Consider the following 16284-nt stretch of genomic DNA (forward strand, 5'->3'; position numbering starts at 1 on the left):
ATGTAGATATGTTGTATAGGTTAGGTGGAAAGTTTTCACCAAAAATCACTTGATTTGGATAGGAAAATGTTTAGATTTCGAAATGGTTTTAAAACTGGAAATTGTGTCCCGAATTGCTCTGGCAGCAAATTTCAAACAACTATAACTCTTTGCTCCGATGCCAAAATCGAGTGCCGTTTATGGCATTAGAAACTAAACGCTTCCAGTTTTTCAACGGTATAAAATTCATCCCCTGATTCTACTTGAGTGAACCGTACCAGCCTTTCAAAGTCACCTACCCTGTTTCTCGGCTGTGTTAGAAAACCTGTTATGAGCTGTAATTTTTGCCTGAAAATGAGCTAGTTATGGACAGAATTTCAAAATGATTTATTCTGAGAAATTGTAGCCTTATGAATGTAGTTTCCAACACCACCAACCACACTCAATTACAAGTTGAATTGAGTGAGTTGTGGCTGAATTGCGAAACTGTCTCAGTAATGGAAAACCCTTTTTTGGCTAGTTGAATGCCTTAATTTGAATTGGGACTTGTTATTTTGAAATTCTTGGTGTTAACCACCTATCAAAAGTATCTTGGATGTTTATTAGACCTTGTCTTCATAATTGAACCATGTTTGAGATGATTTCATAGACCCAAAAGTTAGAAAAGGGAAAACGGAAGTACCAGGCAGATTTGCCTTGGAAATTCTTGGAACTTTAGTGGCTTTGTTAACTGACTTCCCATACGAATTTTTATATGACATTTGACAGAGGAATAGACCTTATAAGGTAGTGTAATCCTACTAAATTTGGTGCCATTCCAAATCCATTTCGAAGCTCAACTAAAGTCCCAAAATTCAAGCTTCAAATCTGGAAAATCTTTGTTCAGTGAGGAAATTTCAGCAACTTTGAACTGCTATATCTTGGCGCTCAAAACTCCAATTCTTGTTCCACTTGTTGTTTCTTAAACTTTGATTGTAACTCTAAATGGGTTTCAAATTTGAGAGGCTAGTTCACATTCTATGAATTTTGCCGAATTTTCAAAGTTGGCCAAAAACCAACCCCGAAACTGTCTCGATAGCCCAAATCAGCGACTTGAAGCCAAAATTTGAATGTCTTCCATTTTGAACCATGGAAAAGTGCCTTCTAGAAACTTTTAGTACTTTGGAATTAGTTTCCAACGGTACCAAGTTTTCCAATTTTGGACCTATAGAGAGTGAGATAAGATTTTTCAAAGATTGCTTTTCAAATTCGAAATTTCCAAAGTTAAAGGAAATTGAGTTCCTAGAACTCTCCATTTTTTTCGATATCGCTTGACCGTTTTACACTTGATTTCAAATATGAAAATCAGATTTATCTTGTGTTATTAAACCCCACTTTTGAGTCTCGATTTACGAGTAATTAAGGCTCATTTTCATGATATCTTCTTAGATTGTATATGAGTGTAATCTTTCTTGATAATTAGGGGTTTTAAGCGATAGTATGGAATAGTTAATTATTAATTGTTCAGGCACTCAAGAGGACCTTCAAGAGGATCTCACGAGAGACGCCTAAACAACCGCTTGTGCTTTACTTCTTGAATTACGTGGTGAGTGTCAAGTGTATGTGAATGTGTTACGTGCTTAATCGTTATTAGTGATTGAATATTTTGGAAATGATGAGTCGAGTGTGTACTTTATCGCACTCATTCTCATTTACGTGAAGTGCACTTGAATTACTTGAAGGGAATTGCTTAAAGTGACTTGTTAAGTGAATTAAGTGAAGTGTTTCAGTGATTAATTATGCTATGGTTGAATAAGTCGATTGAAGCGATGTCTCATCGACCACTGAGAGATAGTAAGTACCACACCGATTCGGGTGGGAGGTACCTCTCGTGTCGTCTCAAACCGTAAACTATTCTAAGTCGATTGGAGCGATGTCTCATCGACCACTAAGCGATAGTAAGTACCACACCGATTCGGGTGGGATGTACCTCTCGTGTCGTCTCAGAACCATAAACTATTCTAAGTCGATTGGAGAGATGTCTCATCGACCACTGAGCGATAGTAAGTATCACACCGATTTGGGTGGGGGGTACCTCTCGTGTCGTCTCAAAAACATAAATGGAGTAAGTGAAGTGTTACGAATTTAATTACCTACCCGAGTGACGAAGTGTCGTCACGAGGAGGTATTGGATTGAACTTTGGCAAAGCAAGTGGAAATGAGCTCCTGAGAGCTCTTGTATCCTACTCAAGTGTGTTTTATTATAAATTTTAAATTGTTTGAATGTTATAGTTTTCATTATTGTGTAAGTGCTATTGTTATTGAACTACGTGTTTTACATGTTTTCTTGGCCTCACGAGCATTCGCTCACCCCCGTTAGATTTGTTTTCCTTAACAGGAGTTGGAATGGAAAGAAATGTGAAGAAGCCGACTCGACGGCATTTTGATTGGGGTGTTTGAATGTAATTGTTAGACAACTTTTAGAGGTTGTATTTTGGGAAAATGATGTACTTTTGAGAACTGTGTTGTGAAACTTGAAAGTTTATTTAAGGAAGTGACTTTGCTTACTTCGACTGTTATTTCTTGGTTGTTTATCTTAAGTTTGAATTGAAATTGTATCGAATCCTAGCGAGAGTTGGGCAGGCGTTCCGCGAATACCCTTAGGTTCGCCCTTGGGAGAAGTGGGGGCGTCACATTAACCTCCGTAAATCTAACAAATTAGAGCAAACTCTGATACCACCATGTTGGGAGGTACTCGGTTTTGAATAATCACAACACACAGCGAAAACCTCTCCAATTTGCTAGAACAGATTAGGAGCATTAAGCAAGACAAAAAATCATCAACTAACAAAAGATAAATTAACCCACGAACACAAAAGAAACAACCACAAGAAGACACGAGAATTTTTACTTGGAAAACCTCTCCAATATGAAGAGGAAAAACCATGAGACTCTTAAGCCCACCGCGAATTACTTCACCATCACCAATTAAGAGTAGAGTACAACTTTCAGCAAGTACACAATTGAGATATGACCTTAAACAATCAACAAAGTTGCCAAATCCCAAATAAAGAACAAAAACTGTGAAAAACTTCACTAGAAAATAGCAGCAGTCCAAAATTTATAACTAATGATTGAACCATTGAAATCCGATCTCCACCGTACTGAACGTAGAACTGGATGTCTTCTACCTTCAGTTAAAATTTCAGGCCGATCAGACATCGTTCGCTATGTTAATCGGCAATTTACCGCAACTACTTAAACCAAAAACTTGCTGAAATTTCTCTTCAGAATTTTTTGCGTTTTTCCCACTTTTCTACTTTTGGAATAAACCTAATTTGACCTATAAATAGGTAGGACATCTCCTTGATGGGCCTAGACAATTACCCATTAATTTTGGACTTTTCCACATAAGTTGGGAGCCCAAAAACCCAACAAAAAGAAAATACTTAATCCAAAACTCAATCTTGAATCAAAGCGAATCAAAATCATGTCACATAAGAAAACTAAATTATGATTTAACCACACCAAAAGCTTACTCGATAAATCAAGCTTTCAACCCAACTCAAACCGCTAATATATTTAAAGTATCAAGATTTATTTTAGTTGATAGGCAATTAAGGATGTCCTAGCTCCTCAACGATGTCCTAGCTCCTCATCGTTTGATTAAACTTGATTGTCGAAAAATCCACCTTAATTTGGGAGGAAAGGAAGAGAAATGGAAAGGGATTTGGAAGATGAGAGGAGAAGGGTGGAAGAAGAAAAGGAATTAGGAAAGTTGCCTGAATAGCAACCCAACTAACCACTTATCTTCTTCCACTAACTTTTTCATTTTACACAAGAGATCCTCCAATTCCTAAGCTATTGGTAGTCTCATCCTGACGGTTTCTATTTTTCTCTAAAGATCCAACCCAAGAGATTTGGTATTTCATATTGGATGTAAATCTTTATTATTTTTTGAATAAGATGTGGTTTACTTTAAAATGAAAAAAATAATATGATAAAAAAAAATAAAATACTACATAAACATATCATAATAAACCATTTTGAAATAATTTACATAACTCAAATGGTACTTGTCTAATTCAACTCTTTTCATGTTATTAAGTTTTTAGAAATAACAATTCCAGTGCATAACTCAAACGGGATATTGTAAGTATAACTTAAGTGATATGTGTTATTTATATTTATCCACTTGCTTCATCTGTAAAAACTTGTTTCTGGTGTTGCAGAAGTTCCTCCCACAATGCATTTTAGATCCACAGGCACCTATTCTTGTTTGGTTGCTTATATTTATATGCCCTGAGGTATCAAATTTAGTTGTTCACTTGTTTGAGCAGTTCTTTTATTTTTGACTCCTTATAGTGTTGATGCAAGTCAAGTGACCTGTTCAATGGGTTTTTGGTGCATTTAAACCACTTCTGATGTTGTGTTCTTTAGGAAGTGTTTGTCGTAAATCATACTTATTTATTTCTTGTATATTTGGGAAACAATCAGACACGGCAAAATTCTGCGAATCCTTGGTTGTGATTTGCTACTTGGATGGTCGGTAATTATGAATTTGGTGCTGGCATGCAGCTTCAAGGTCTCAGTAGATTTGGAAATTATTCTGAGCTCAACTTGTGTAATGGAAATTGAAGTTTTTTTTTGGGTATTGATTCCCCTTCTTTTCCCCCTCTTCCTTTGAAGAAGAAGAGGATTAGCTATTTGGTCTTTTTTACACCTTGAGAGAAGCTTAGCAAATGAGTCTGAAAGATTTGAAGATTTGGTTGGGGATATGGGATAGTATTGGTGTAGTATTTTAATGACTTCTGATGCGAAAAGTGGGCAGCATATGGGCTGCTTAAGAGCCACATTTCTAGTTCAAGTAGTTCGATTTTTTATTAGTAGATTAGTAGTTTATTTTCCAGATTTCTAGTTAATTTGGTAAGAATAAATTCGGTCCTAGACCTCAAGTTGAGTTGGATCCGAATTAGTTGTCAAGTCCCTTGGTTAATTGAGTCATTTTGTTAGTTATTTTCTTGTGTAATAATTGTTGTGAATTAGTTGATAGTATTAGGTAAGTTAAGTTGAATCCATTAATTTAGGTATAGTAGGGTTATAAATATTTGTATTTTTTTTATTCAAAAAAATAGAAGAATTGACGTTTTTTTAGAGAGTTTTCTCTTGACTTGTCGCCGACCCCTTTGAATACTTGAGATGGATTCTTGAGTGTTCATCTATGGCTTATCAATCAAAGAACACATTTGATTGTGACGCCTTCTTATCAACCTTAATTCATTTTGAGCAGTCTTTGATCCAATTGGATTGCATCTCTTATACCAAGGTTCATTGTCCACGTGAATAACGGGTTGAGGTTCTTTTGTGCCCATAACCTGATCAAGATAGATCATTCTATTACCTGATCAATTGGATTTCTTCTCAAGCGTTGCTTGGAGAATCGGGTTCATATCAACTTCACTGTATGAAGTTGAAATTTTTGCCTAGTAATAAAATGTTTAGCTTCGCATCAATCCAAAAACTGGAAGTGGATGATAAAATCTTTGCATTTTCTTTTGTAAATTTTATTGTTCTTGTAATAGTTCAATCAATTGCGAGGTCTATAAATGGGAGTCCATTTACTCAAGTGCTATTCTTCAAATGGTATAGCCTTTGCTTCCATCGTTGTCAATGATAGATTACAGACATTTTTCTATCACTATTAACAATTTGCAGCTGAAATTTCATATAAAATTTTATAGAACTCTTCCATATTCATGTCATTTGGTGGACGGACGATTTATTAGCACTTCCTCATATGGGGTTGGAAAAATACAAAACGCATGAAAGCTTTGGTGATTGGTGTTTATGCTCAGTTGCGCTTTTTTTTTTTTGTTTTACAGTGTTGTGCAGATATCAATATGACATGATATGTGATCGTGCAATTTGTCCTACCAACATTCAATGGATCACAAATATTGGTTTCCTTATTGTTTTGTTGCCTAATGCGCCTTGAGTTTTTAAGAAACATCATTGATATTGATTGAGGAACCCTAATTTTTTCAATCCATCTTTCTGTATTGTTGGGACTTGGGACTGTTCGGGAATCAATTATAATTAAATAAGAGTAAATTTTATATACATTGACAGTGATATACTATCACAGTTGGATGCATGACACAAATGCAAAATTTGGATTTTAAATTTAAATTCGAATTATGTGTTATGTATTCACTGGTGAAAGTGTACATACTGTCAGTGTATAAAAGATTAATCAATTAAATAAAGTGGGTGGTCATAGTAGTTTTAGTAATATTTTTTATTAGTTTTCTTGTTAATTTTATGATCAAGGGTTGTAATTATGTGGTGAAAGAAAAAATGTTTCGAAGGTCTGTTTGTAACTAAGGATCCATAGACAGATCCCTTAGTAAAGCCCAGGGATCTATCCACAGATCAAAGCAGGAGATTGGTTCCGACAAAATCTAGCACCAGACATTGGGCCAGACTTTGTCTGGTCTTAGTCGCAGCCAATTTTTATTTTCGATTTGGTTTCTATTTTTCATTGAATTTTTTTAGGGTTCTAATATTAGTTCATTTCCAAGTCTAATTAGGTAGATGTTCATGGAGTTTTTTTATTCATCAAGTAACTTGTTTTTTTTTGGAAAAGTAATAGAGGTTGTATTAATCAATTAGATTGCTGGATATCGTCCAACACCAACTGTTTGACAAAAGCTGGGGGGGGGAGTTCTAGAGAGAGTCAAATAGGTTGGATGATCTAGCAAACTGTGCTAAACCATGCGCAATCTTATTTGCTTCTCTAGAAGTCCAGACTACATCCACAATGTGTAGGTCAAGCAAGGAAAGACGAATGTCCCCTATAACAGTGCTGAGGTCAGAGAGGACCCCGTCTGAGCTACTAATTTGCTTAACAACTGAGGACGCGTCCCCTTCAAGTATGAAGCTTGGGATCATCAATGTCCTAGTCAGCGATACCACCTCCCTTGTAGCAAGAGCCTCTGCCAACTCTGCACTAGTTTGGATTGGATAAGCTGGCAATGAATTGGCCATCACAATCATGAATAACCACACCAATCCCAACAACACGGTGAATTGTTCATATAGAGGCATCAAAGTTGATTTTGAAGTAGGGAGCTAGCGGTAGAGACCAAAATGAAGAAGGCCTTGGTGACGGCATAGTTGTAACCTAGAGGTTGGCCTCTCGAAAGGCTGCCTGACTGTTAAGAGTATAGCTAACCAAAGTTAAGGGGTCCCGAATCGTACCATTAAAGAAAGCGTTATTTCTGTTGCCACAAATTTCATAACTGAGAACAGCAAAATCCTCGCAATCCTTAGGTGGTAAGGTCCCAAGAATCTCCTTTACCCAAGCATTTGCAAAGGATTGACAACATGCCCGGATTTTCCTCGCCAAGAAGCTAAGCGCCCATATTTGAACGGAGACTGGACATTCAAAAAGAAGATGGGATAAGTCACCAGATGGTCCATTGCACACCAAACATTTGTTCTCCACAGGTATCCTTCGTTTTTGGAGATTGTCTGGTGTAGGTAAAGAATTGTGACAAATACGCCAAAGGAAGTACTTCTTCTTGTTAGGGATATCAAGCGACCAAATCTTCTTCCAAACTACATCATTACCAGAGCTAGAAGACGCTTGTGCCGTCTGACGAACATCAAGGATGTATGAATCCATTATTGCATGATAAGCACTTCGAACCAAGAACTTGCCATTCTTTGTATGGTGCCAAAGCCATCTGTCTTTTGTCAAATATTTGGAAAGAGGCAAGCTCTTTATCAAAGAAGCTTCCTCTTCCCAGAATATTTCATCGATCAAGGCTGTGTTCCAGCTGCGGAGATCTTGATGGATAAGGTCTGCAACACAAGTGTGATAACCCAACACTCGAGGCGGAGAACAGATACAAAAGGATTATGGACGGGGCATCCAACGATCATGCCAGATACAAATAGAGCTACCTGAACCAACTTGTAGTCTACAACCAATGTTTAGGGCTTTCCGACCTTCAAGAATTCCTCTCCATGTGAATGAAGGACGATATCCCAACCACGCGTGAAGAAAATCTGTCATGGAAAAATATTTAGCTTTGAGTACACGATGAAGAAGGGATGTTGGTGTAGTAAGAATCATACAAGCTGTAATGATCCCACATTGGTTAGGGAGGAGAGTCCTGACTGCTTTATAACCTATTATGGGTGTCCCCCCACCTGACCGAGACCTTTTGGAGGGGTACTGGACTCTTTGACCTGCGGGCTTGAGCTTTTCACTTGTTGTGGGCTATAACTTCACCTCCAAGAACAAAACCCACGACCTTTTGGATGGCTAACTGTGGGACAATATTGGTCAGAGGTGTTAGAGTTGGTATCAGAGCTGACTCCTGACCCTGGTGTGCCAGCGAGGACGTTGGGTCCCCAAATGGGGTGGATTGTAATGATCCCATATCGGTTAGGGAGGAGAGTCCTGACTGTTTTATAACCTGTTGTGGGTGTCCCCCCACCTAATCGAGGCCTTTTGGAAGGGTGCTGGGCTCCTTGACCTGCGGGTATGGATTTTTCACTTATTGTGGGCTATAATCTCACCTCCAAAAACAAAACCCACGACCTTCTGGGTGGCTAACTGTGGGATGATATTGGTTAGGGGTGTTAGACAAGCTTTTTCCCCAGCATAGCATAGTTGAAGGCTTTCATGTTCCGAAAGCCTAATCCACCTTGATTCTTAGGGATACATAATCTATTTCAGTTGATCCAATGTGTTTTGTGCGTCTCCGTTTGATCACCCCACCAAAAGTCGGAAACCATGGATTGGATGTCCCTTAAGATGTTGTTAGGGAGGAGAAAACACGACATAGTATACGTAGGAATGGCTTGGATGACAGCTTTGAACAGTACTTCTTTACTCGCTCGAGACAAGCTCTTCTCCTTCCAGCTCTGCAAACGCTGCCAGACACGATCCTTTATAGATGTAAAAATTTGAGATTTGGACCTACCAATTACTAACGGAAGTCCCAAATATTTCTCGTGCAATTCAACTATTGGCATATGTAGGAGTTGGGAAATTACAGTTCTAACATCCTGTGTTGCATTGGTACTAAAAGTAATTGTAGATTTGTCAAAATTGACACACTGTCCAGAAGCTTTTTCGTATAGTTGGATGACCTGTTGGAAGTTGGTAGCTTCCTCTAGAGAGGCTCTACCAAAAAGAAGGGTATCGTTAGCAAACAGAAGATGCGATATTGATGGAGCTTGTGCGTTGATTGTGATTCCTTTCAACTTTCCACATCTTGAGAATTCCTGCTGGAGACAGGAAAAGGCCTCTGTACAAATAATAAATAGATAAGGTGAAAGAGGATCACCTTGCTTAAGTCCCCTCTGCGGGAGTAAAGATCCAACCTAGGCCCCATTGAGGATGAACGAAAAGGAGACTGAAAAAATGTATTTATGGATCTGAGAAACAAATCGAGCATCAAAGCCAAGAGCATGCATTACTCGAATAAGGAAATTCCATTCGATTCTGTCAAAAGCTTTCCTCATGTCTAACTTAATAGATATCAAGCCGTCTCTCCCTCTGTACTTAGGTTTAATGAAGTGATGCAATTCATGTGAAACTAAAACATTATCAGTGATCAACTGTCCCGAGATAAAAGCAAGCTGGGATGAGGAAATAATGTTCGGTAACAAAGACTTAATCCTATTTGCAACCACTTTAGACGAAACAAGACCAGGAGATTTGTAAGGATGCATTTGAGAGAGTGCTTTTGTTACCTTTTTTATCGTGAAAGTCTCGAGAAGGCGCTTATTCATCTCTAGTGTTACCTTGGCTCGGATACGTTCTAAGACAATTTGTAAACCCCTCTCTAATTGATTTGAATGGGCAAAAAGTTTGCGAAAATGATCAAGGATTATTGCCTCGTTGTCCTTCAGATTTTCATACCATGAGCCATCAGAATTATAAAGACCTCTAATTGTGTTAGTTTCATGCCTATTTGACGCATAGGCATGGAAGAAGAAAGTGTTCCTGTCCCCAAACTTATTCCAATGTTGCTTAGCCCGCTGCTTCCATTTCACGTCTTCTATATCCAGAAGCTCATCAAGCTTTTGCATAAGATTCCTAGCTTCAGCTTATGAAGCATCGGATATAGGACCTTGTTGAAGGATATCGATTCGCTCCTTGAGCTGCTTCATCTCCATTTTGACATTACCAAATGAAGCTTTGCTCCAGTGCATCAAGCCCAGCTTATAGTCATTAAGATTTTGGGGAACATCCTTGCTAGAATTACATTTACACTGGATAACACGAGCACAATCATCAGATTTTAGTCACATGGCTTCGAAGCGAAAAAGGACGCCTTCTCCTTGTAGAAAAATCAGAGGGTCAATCTTTTGCTGCTACCATGATAGGCCTATGGTCAGACACATGAGAAAACAAGTGTTGCACAGAAGACCATGGGAACATTAAGCACCAGGCAGGGTTGGCACAAGCACGATCAAGGCGGGCTTTAACCGTAAGGGGGGAACTAGTGTTTCGAAACCAGGTATATCTGTAGCCGTCAAAGCCGAGATATGAGAGGTCATTGTGAGCGAGTGCGTCTTGAAATTGATCAATTTGCCATTGTGGCCGAGGGCCACTTCCTTCGAACTCGTCTGGATCTAATATTTCATTGAAGTCCCCTAAACAAAGCCAAGGCAGCTGTGAATGATGTTTTAAGGTCCTAAACTTAGCCCATGCATCGCGCCTAAGAGATGTGTCTGGCTCACCATATACACTAGTTATTCGCCAAGATTACGTTTCGGGATTAACTCGGACAACTGCATCAATATATCGATGGGAAGAACTTAGAATTGAGACATCGATATCTTTAGGCCAAAGAAAGGCAAGCCCACCAGAGCGACCATTAGCATCAACAGACATACCAAAGAAATTAATTTTCGACTTTAGCCTTTCAACTATACTACTTCTACATTTAGTTTCGCAAAGAAACAAAATTTTGGAAAATTTCTGTCTGGCTATGTTACAGACTTCACGAACTGTCTGAGGGTTCCCAAGCCCTCGGCAATTCCACCTGATAATATTCATCAGCCTCGGCGGGATTGGCTGGAGGAGCCAGTCTCCGTCGTTATAGTGTTGTCAATGCGAATCAACTCTTCGGAAGTGGCCATGGAATCAGCTTCATCCAGCAACTTATGTTTCTTTGAAAGCGAAGTCGAAGCTATCAGCAAGAGTGATTTCCTTTTCCTAGAGGTGCTAGTCTTAGACTTCGAAGGGGTTAGCCGAGGAGCAAAAGCTTGCCTTCACTTCCAGGTTTGACGTTATGAGCTATTGACTTGCAAGGGAACTGAAACAAGGAATTGGCTACTCAAGTGGGCCACTATGGAGGCCGCAACTGGACAATGCAGAAGAGAGCCCTTGTCAGGTCCATCGTCAATGAGCATAGTGTTTGAAATATCCTCCAACGTTTCCAGAATAAGGCTATGCCCCTTCTCATGTACGGTGTTAGAATTAAAGTCTGTGTCCTTGTCTGCTACAATAACAGCAGTTGCTGCATTCTCAACATCATTAGGAGTTGTTTGCGGAGACTTGTTTAAAGCCAGATCCTTATCCCCACTCATAATGTTTGGTTCCTGATTCAACGGCGAGAATAATTCCACATTCTCATCACAAGAATTATGCGCATCTTGGTCATTCTCTCCTTGATCAGATGACTTTGAAATTTGAATCTCACCCATTTCCTGTTGGACATCTCCTTTCGTTGCGCTAACTCTTCTTTTGCTGGAAAGCTTCTTCGTCGTTTTCACACGAGTGGACGAAAGGGCACCACTGTTGAACTTTGCCTAAGCTTTGAACGGAAGTTCCCTCCCATCAGTAGCCGGGTCTGAAAGGCGATCCTCACACTCTCGATCGCCATGACCAAAGCGACCACAATAGAAACAGATGTTTGGGAGCCTTTCATATTGCAGCAGCAGCCTAAGCTCTTCCCCTCCATGCGAGATCAGCATCATTCGCCTCAGCGGTTGATTAATATCCAGAGAGACACGGATGCGCATATATTTACCCCATGGCAAACCATCGGCATCTATATCAAAATCGACAAAGGAGCCCAGGCAGTCACCACTCACCAATGACTTTTGCAGATTCAATGGACATCAAGTCTAGTGGGACATTAAAAATCCGGAACCAAAAGCAACAATGGGAGAAAGGAATTTTCCAAGGAGGGACATCTCTTTTCAACATAAGTAGATAAAGAGCGAAGGGCTCTGATGACTTGGAATGTTTTCGTCGTCCTCTCACGTGCCAAGCATGTGATTCGCCCTATTTTTTTTAGGCCTCTTCTAACCCTAAATCACGCTCAAGTTTTGAGGCGCCGCTTTTCATCTTCTCCTCTTCCTTTCAACTGATTTCTAACCCCTCATTCCTTCTTCCTCTTCCTCTCTAAATCGCCGTCATCTCTTATCTTTCTTTCCTTCTCATTCTTTGATATTCCTTTCCCCCCTTCATTCCTTTTTTGCCTGATTAATCACTCTCAAATCTCGGCCGACTCGCTCCATGTCCATCCAGCACCACCAGCAGGGCAGCCGCTCCTCCTGCCGCAAAACCAGTCCTCCATAGTGATCTCTTTTTCTTTGGAATCCTCCGCCGTACTCCAAATCCAAGCTATTTTCCTACAGCACTTTGATTGCAGATCTATATACTCTACTCGCTCCTTTTTCTCTGTCTGATGCCAACTGGTAATATTGCTATCTTTTTTTTTTAATTAATCGATGTTTTTACATCTAGAGACTTGTTATGGTTTCGAGTTTGGATCATGTTTATTAGCAGCTTGCTTTTGCTTGGGAGAATTTTGAATTTCGATTTTAATTGTGTTTCCAAACGGTCTCCTCTAATTGTGATTCACGCTTAATTCTTCTGGGGAGTGGTTACCCTGTCTTTGTCCTACACACGATTTTTGGAGAAAAGAAAAAATTTCCTGACAGTTTATTTGTTGATTGATTCAGTCCTGAATCTGGTGAATTAAGGTGACAATTATTCTGATATATGATTGAAATCTTTATCACACTACGAAAAATGTTTCAAAAAAATGTGAAAATTGTGGAAAGAGTTGAGGATTTGAATATCTAGATTCTGAAAGTCGTTAGGGAACCTTTCTTCATCTTGGTGAATGTTTAAATACTTTACAGGTAAGTGGTGTAGTTTTATTTTTTTTCCTCATTCTTCATGATATCCTTTGCTTTTGGTAGTGCTCAGTAATGTAGGTGCAACTATATGTTCAGATTAAACAGACAAGAATTTGGAAATTTATGTAACATCAAAATAACTGTTATGTGATAGAGCAATTAAACAATTAGGTTTCTTGACTGCACAGTTCTATTTGAATCTAAATGTTTTACTGTTTGCTTTTGCCTACTTGATGCTGTTTACAATTTGCTTAATAGAGGGATCATGCTAAGCTTGGATGCTGATGTAGTGAAGTAGAATTCAAAGGGTGTTAAATTTAGTGGATCTGTAAAATGAAGAATGACAGCGTTTAATGGAACACCTTGCAGTTTTGTAGTTAATGATGCTAAAAAAAGAAGAAAATTTTCACCCTCTCCTCCCATGACATGCTTCTGTTTAGCAGAATTTCTAGAAAAAGAATGAGAAGGTCAAGTTCAAGTGCTGAGGGGACAAAAGGAGGAAAATTACAAAATGAGAATCTTTGTCGCAATGGTGAAATGACTTGGTTACCTTTTGTACAATAGAAGTTACTCTTTTTTTTGTTTTTTTTGGGGGGAAGGTGGTTTCCAACTCTTATATACCAGTATGTACCAATAAATATGCATTTTACACATGGCTGCCCCTCTTGGTTTGTCAATTTAAGTTTCTTTTTTTTAGCCAAAAAGGTATTCCATGACTTTGATATCGTTCAAGTGCTTCTTCCCTGTTTAACATATTCTTAATCTTGGGATTTTACATAAATGTGCGATAATGTTGGACAGCCTGGGATGCCAAGACAGCCACCTAACTCACAGCCAAATCCATTTGGGAGTTCCTACTTTGCAGGATTGTCTTTTGCTTGTCAGCTTTTGTATCTACTAGATGCTACTGGGTTCTATTCTTTAGGATTACACGTTCTTGGGATTCATGTTTGTCGAGCTACAGGGCAGGAGCTGGTACTTATTCTAGGTATGTGTCATGTGGACTGATCTATTAGATCTACTATCATTCTTCTTGTCTGTGGACTATCTTTCCTATCTATATCAGTTTACAACTTGGTAATCTATACTTATATAGGATCTTGCATGGAAATTCATGCATATTTCCAAACCATTAATGTTGATAAAAAATATTTATTCTTAATGATCTATAGAGGCCCTTCAAAATGGAGTCTCTTGATGAATCTACCTCTTCCTCCATCAGCCATGGTATTCATGTCTTCCATTGCCCAGTGAGTAACGGTATCATTAATGACATTGAAATGGTTTTTCATTTTTTAGTTGGATTAGGCCAAATGAGGTATAAAGATGGAATTTTTAATTCTTTGATTTTGTTTTCGGTGTGTGAAAATTGCAGGATGAGTTGGGAATAGTTGCAAAGCTATCAGAATGTATTGCTTCAATAGGTGGAAACATTCTCAATGCTGATGTTTTTGCGCCCGAGGACAAGAATGTGTTTTACTCTAGAAGGTCTATTGCACTGCCTTGCACTTTGTTTCTTGGTACATTTTTCTATGGCAAGTTAATAAGTTGGTTTTGTCCTTTCTTCTTATGCTTTTCTGGATTATCTGGCTTATGTTTGAGGTACTGTGAAGTGGATTTAGGCCAGATGTTGAGAGTTATGGTCCCTTTTGTGATTTATTCTTCAATGGTAGATATGGTTATTCTTCAGTGGCAAATATCGTAATGATTGCTGTTGGTGTTCATCTAAATGATTTTGGGTTTACAATCATAAGGTCAATAGAGTGAGATTTCTTCCCAGCATCGTTCAAAGACTTGGTTGATTGACATTTAGAATTCTAGAATATTTTTCTGTTTCTTCATCTCATCTACCATTTTGATCTTCAGTTCAAATGTCTTTTGCTTTAATACAACAGAGTAGAGCATTGGAATCACTGCATTTACTGCTTCTAATGTTTTTTTTGTTATCATACACTTGTGCTTTGACCTACCAGAGTAGCATTATTCAATTACACATTGCAATGGCTGTATTTCAAAACTTCAGTTGATTTCTGCAGGTTCTTTCTGGAAACTTCTTCAAAAGTTTTGGAAAAGCTATTATTAATATTCATCATGGCTTATTGCCTTCTTTCAAGAGTGGTCATCAAGCTAAATAGGTTTTTTTTAAGCCTTTTTGAAATGCTTGTTTTAATCATTACCCTTTACTTCTTTTTGGTAGATTGTAACCTGGCATTCACAATTTGCAAACATTTGATGCTGGCGTCAAATTAATTGGTGCACCAAGTCACTTTGTTACTAAAGAACTTGACTTGGCTAGGTTCAAGACTTGACAAGGTTTATGGGTGCACAATTGCAGGTCTGTTGTCTCTATACATCTCACAGAGTCACAGGCTAACAAATAATTGCTATCATTCATGCTCATTTTAATTCATTTCTGAAGCAGAGACTGGTTTCTTTTTTTTTCCCGGTGATTATAGTATCTAATAAGAGCATTTACATTGTTGGTCATTGGGGACAGTATGTTGCTTTACATTGTTATTGTCATATTCATTACCTTTAAGATTGCATATATTGCACTTCCCTTCATATGCTTTGTTATCTGCATTGTGTTGTTTTAGTTCACATATCTCTTTCACCTTTTGGCAGCGTGTGCTTTAGTGTGTTTACACCTTCTGTTGTTTACAGGTTGCTTTGGATGAAGCAGCTTTCTTGTTGGATTTGGCTTCTGTGGAAGGCACCTGGGATGACAATTTGGAGCGGATTGCTGAATGTTATCGGGAAGCTGGGCTCCATGAAATTGCCAAATTTGTGCTATACAGAAATTGAACTGAAGTTGATTTTGGCATATGCTTATCTTGCTTTCATGTACATTTCCAATTTTGTAATCTGCTGCCGCCTACAATTCTGGAATTACATCTGAAGATGATATTTTGGATTATGTTATGACGTTGATTATAACATCTAATTGAATTCAAGACCAAGTTTCTGTGCCTTCCCAAGTCACCTGCACAAGCAGGCCTTTAGCTCTACGTTCTGCAAAAAGCCTAAAACCTCTTATAGAGAGCATACTCTCTCTCTCTCTCTCTCTCTCTCTCTCCAATGACCAACTTAAGATTTGAATACTCTTTTCGGTGAATGCTCTATCCTTGTAAGTTCTATGTGTTGAAC

General features: G+C 38.5%; 2 long non-coding RNA genes across 2 annotated transcripts; both read left to right on the top strand.

The window, feature by feature from the left end:
• The first annotated feature begins 13872 nt into the window (after nt 1-13872).
• Nucleotides 13873-14697, top strand: LOC140037348 (uncharacterized). Its single transcript, XR_011841273.1, has 3 exons — nt 13873-14125; nt 14310-14387; nt 14513-14697. It is a non-coding gene; the product is annotated as an uncharacterized lncRNA (long non-coding RNA).
• Nucleotides 14698-15363: 666 nt separating this feature from the next.
• LOC140037349 (uncharacterized) lies at nt 15364-15938 on the top strand. Its single transcript, XR_011841274.1, has 2 exons — nt 15364-15472; nt 15802-15938. It is a non-coding gene; the product is annotated as an uncharacterized lncRNA (long non-coding RNA).
• Nucleotides 15939-16284: the final 346 nt, after the last annotated feature.

The sequence above is a fragment of the Coffea arabica genome, chromosome 2e, assembly GCF_036785885.1.
Source record: "Coffea arabica cultivar ET-39 chromosome 2e, Coffea Arabica ET-39 HiFi, whole genome shotgun sequence".
Lineage (NCBI taxonomy): Eukaryota > Viridiplantae > Streptophyta > Magnoliopsida > Gentianales > Rubiaceae > Coffea > Coffea arabica.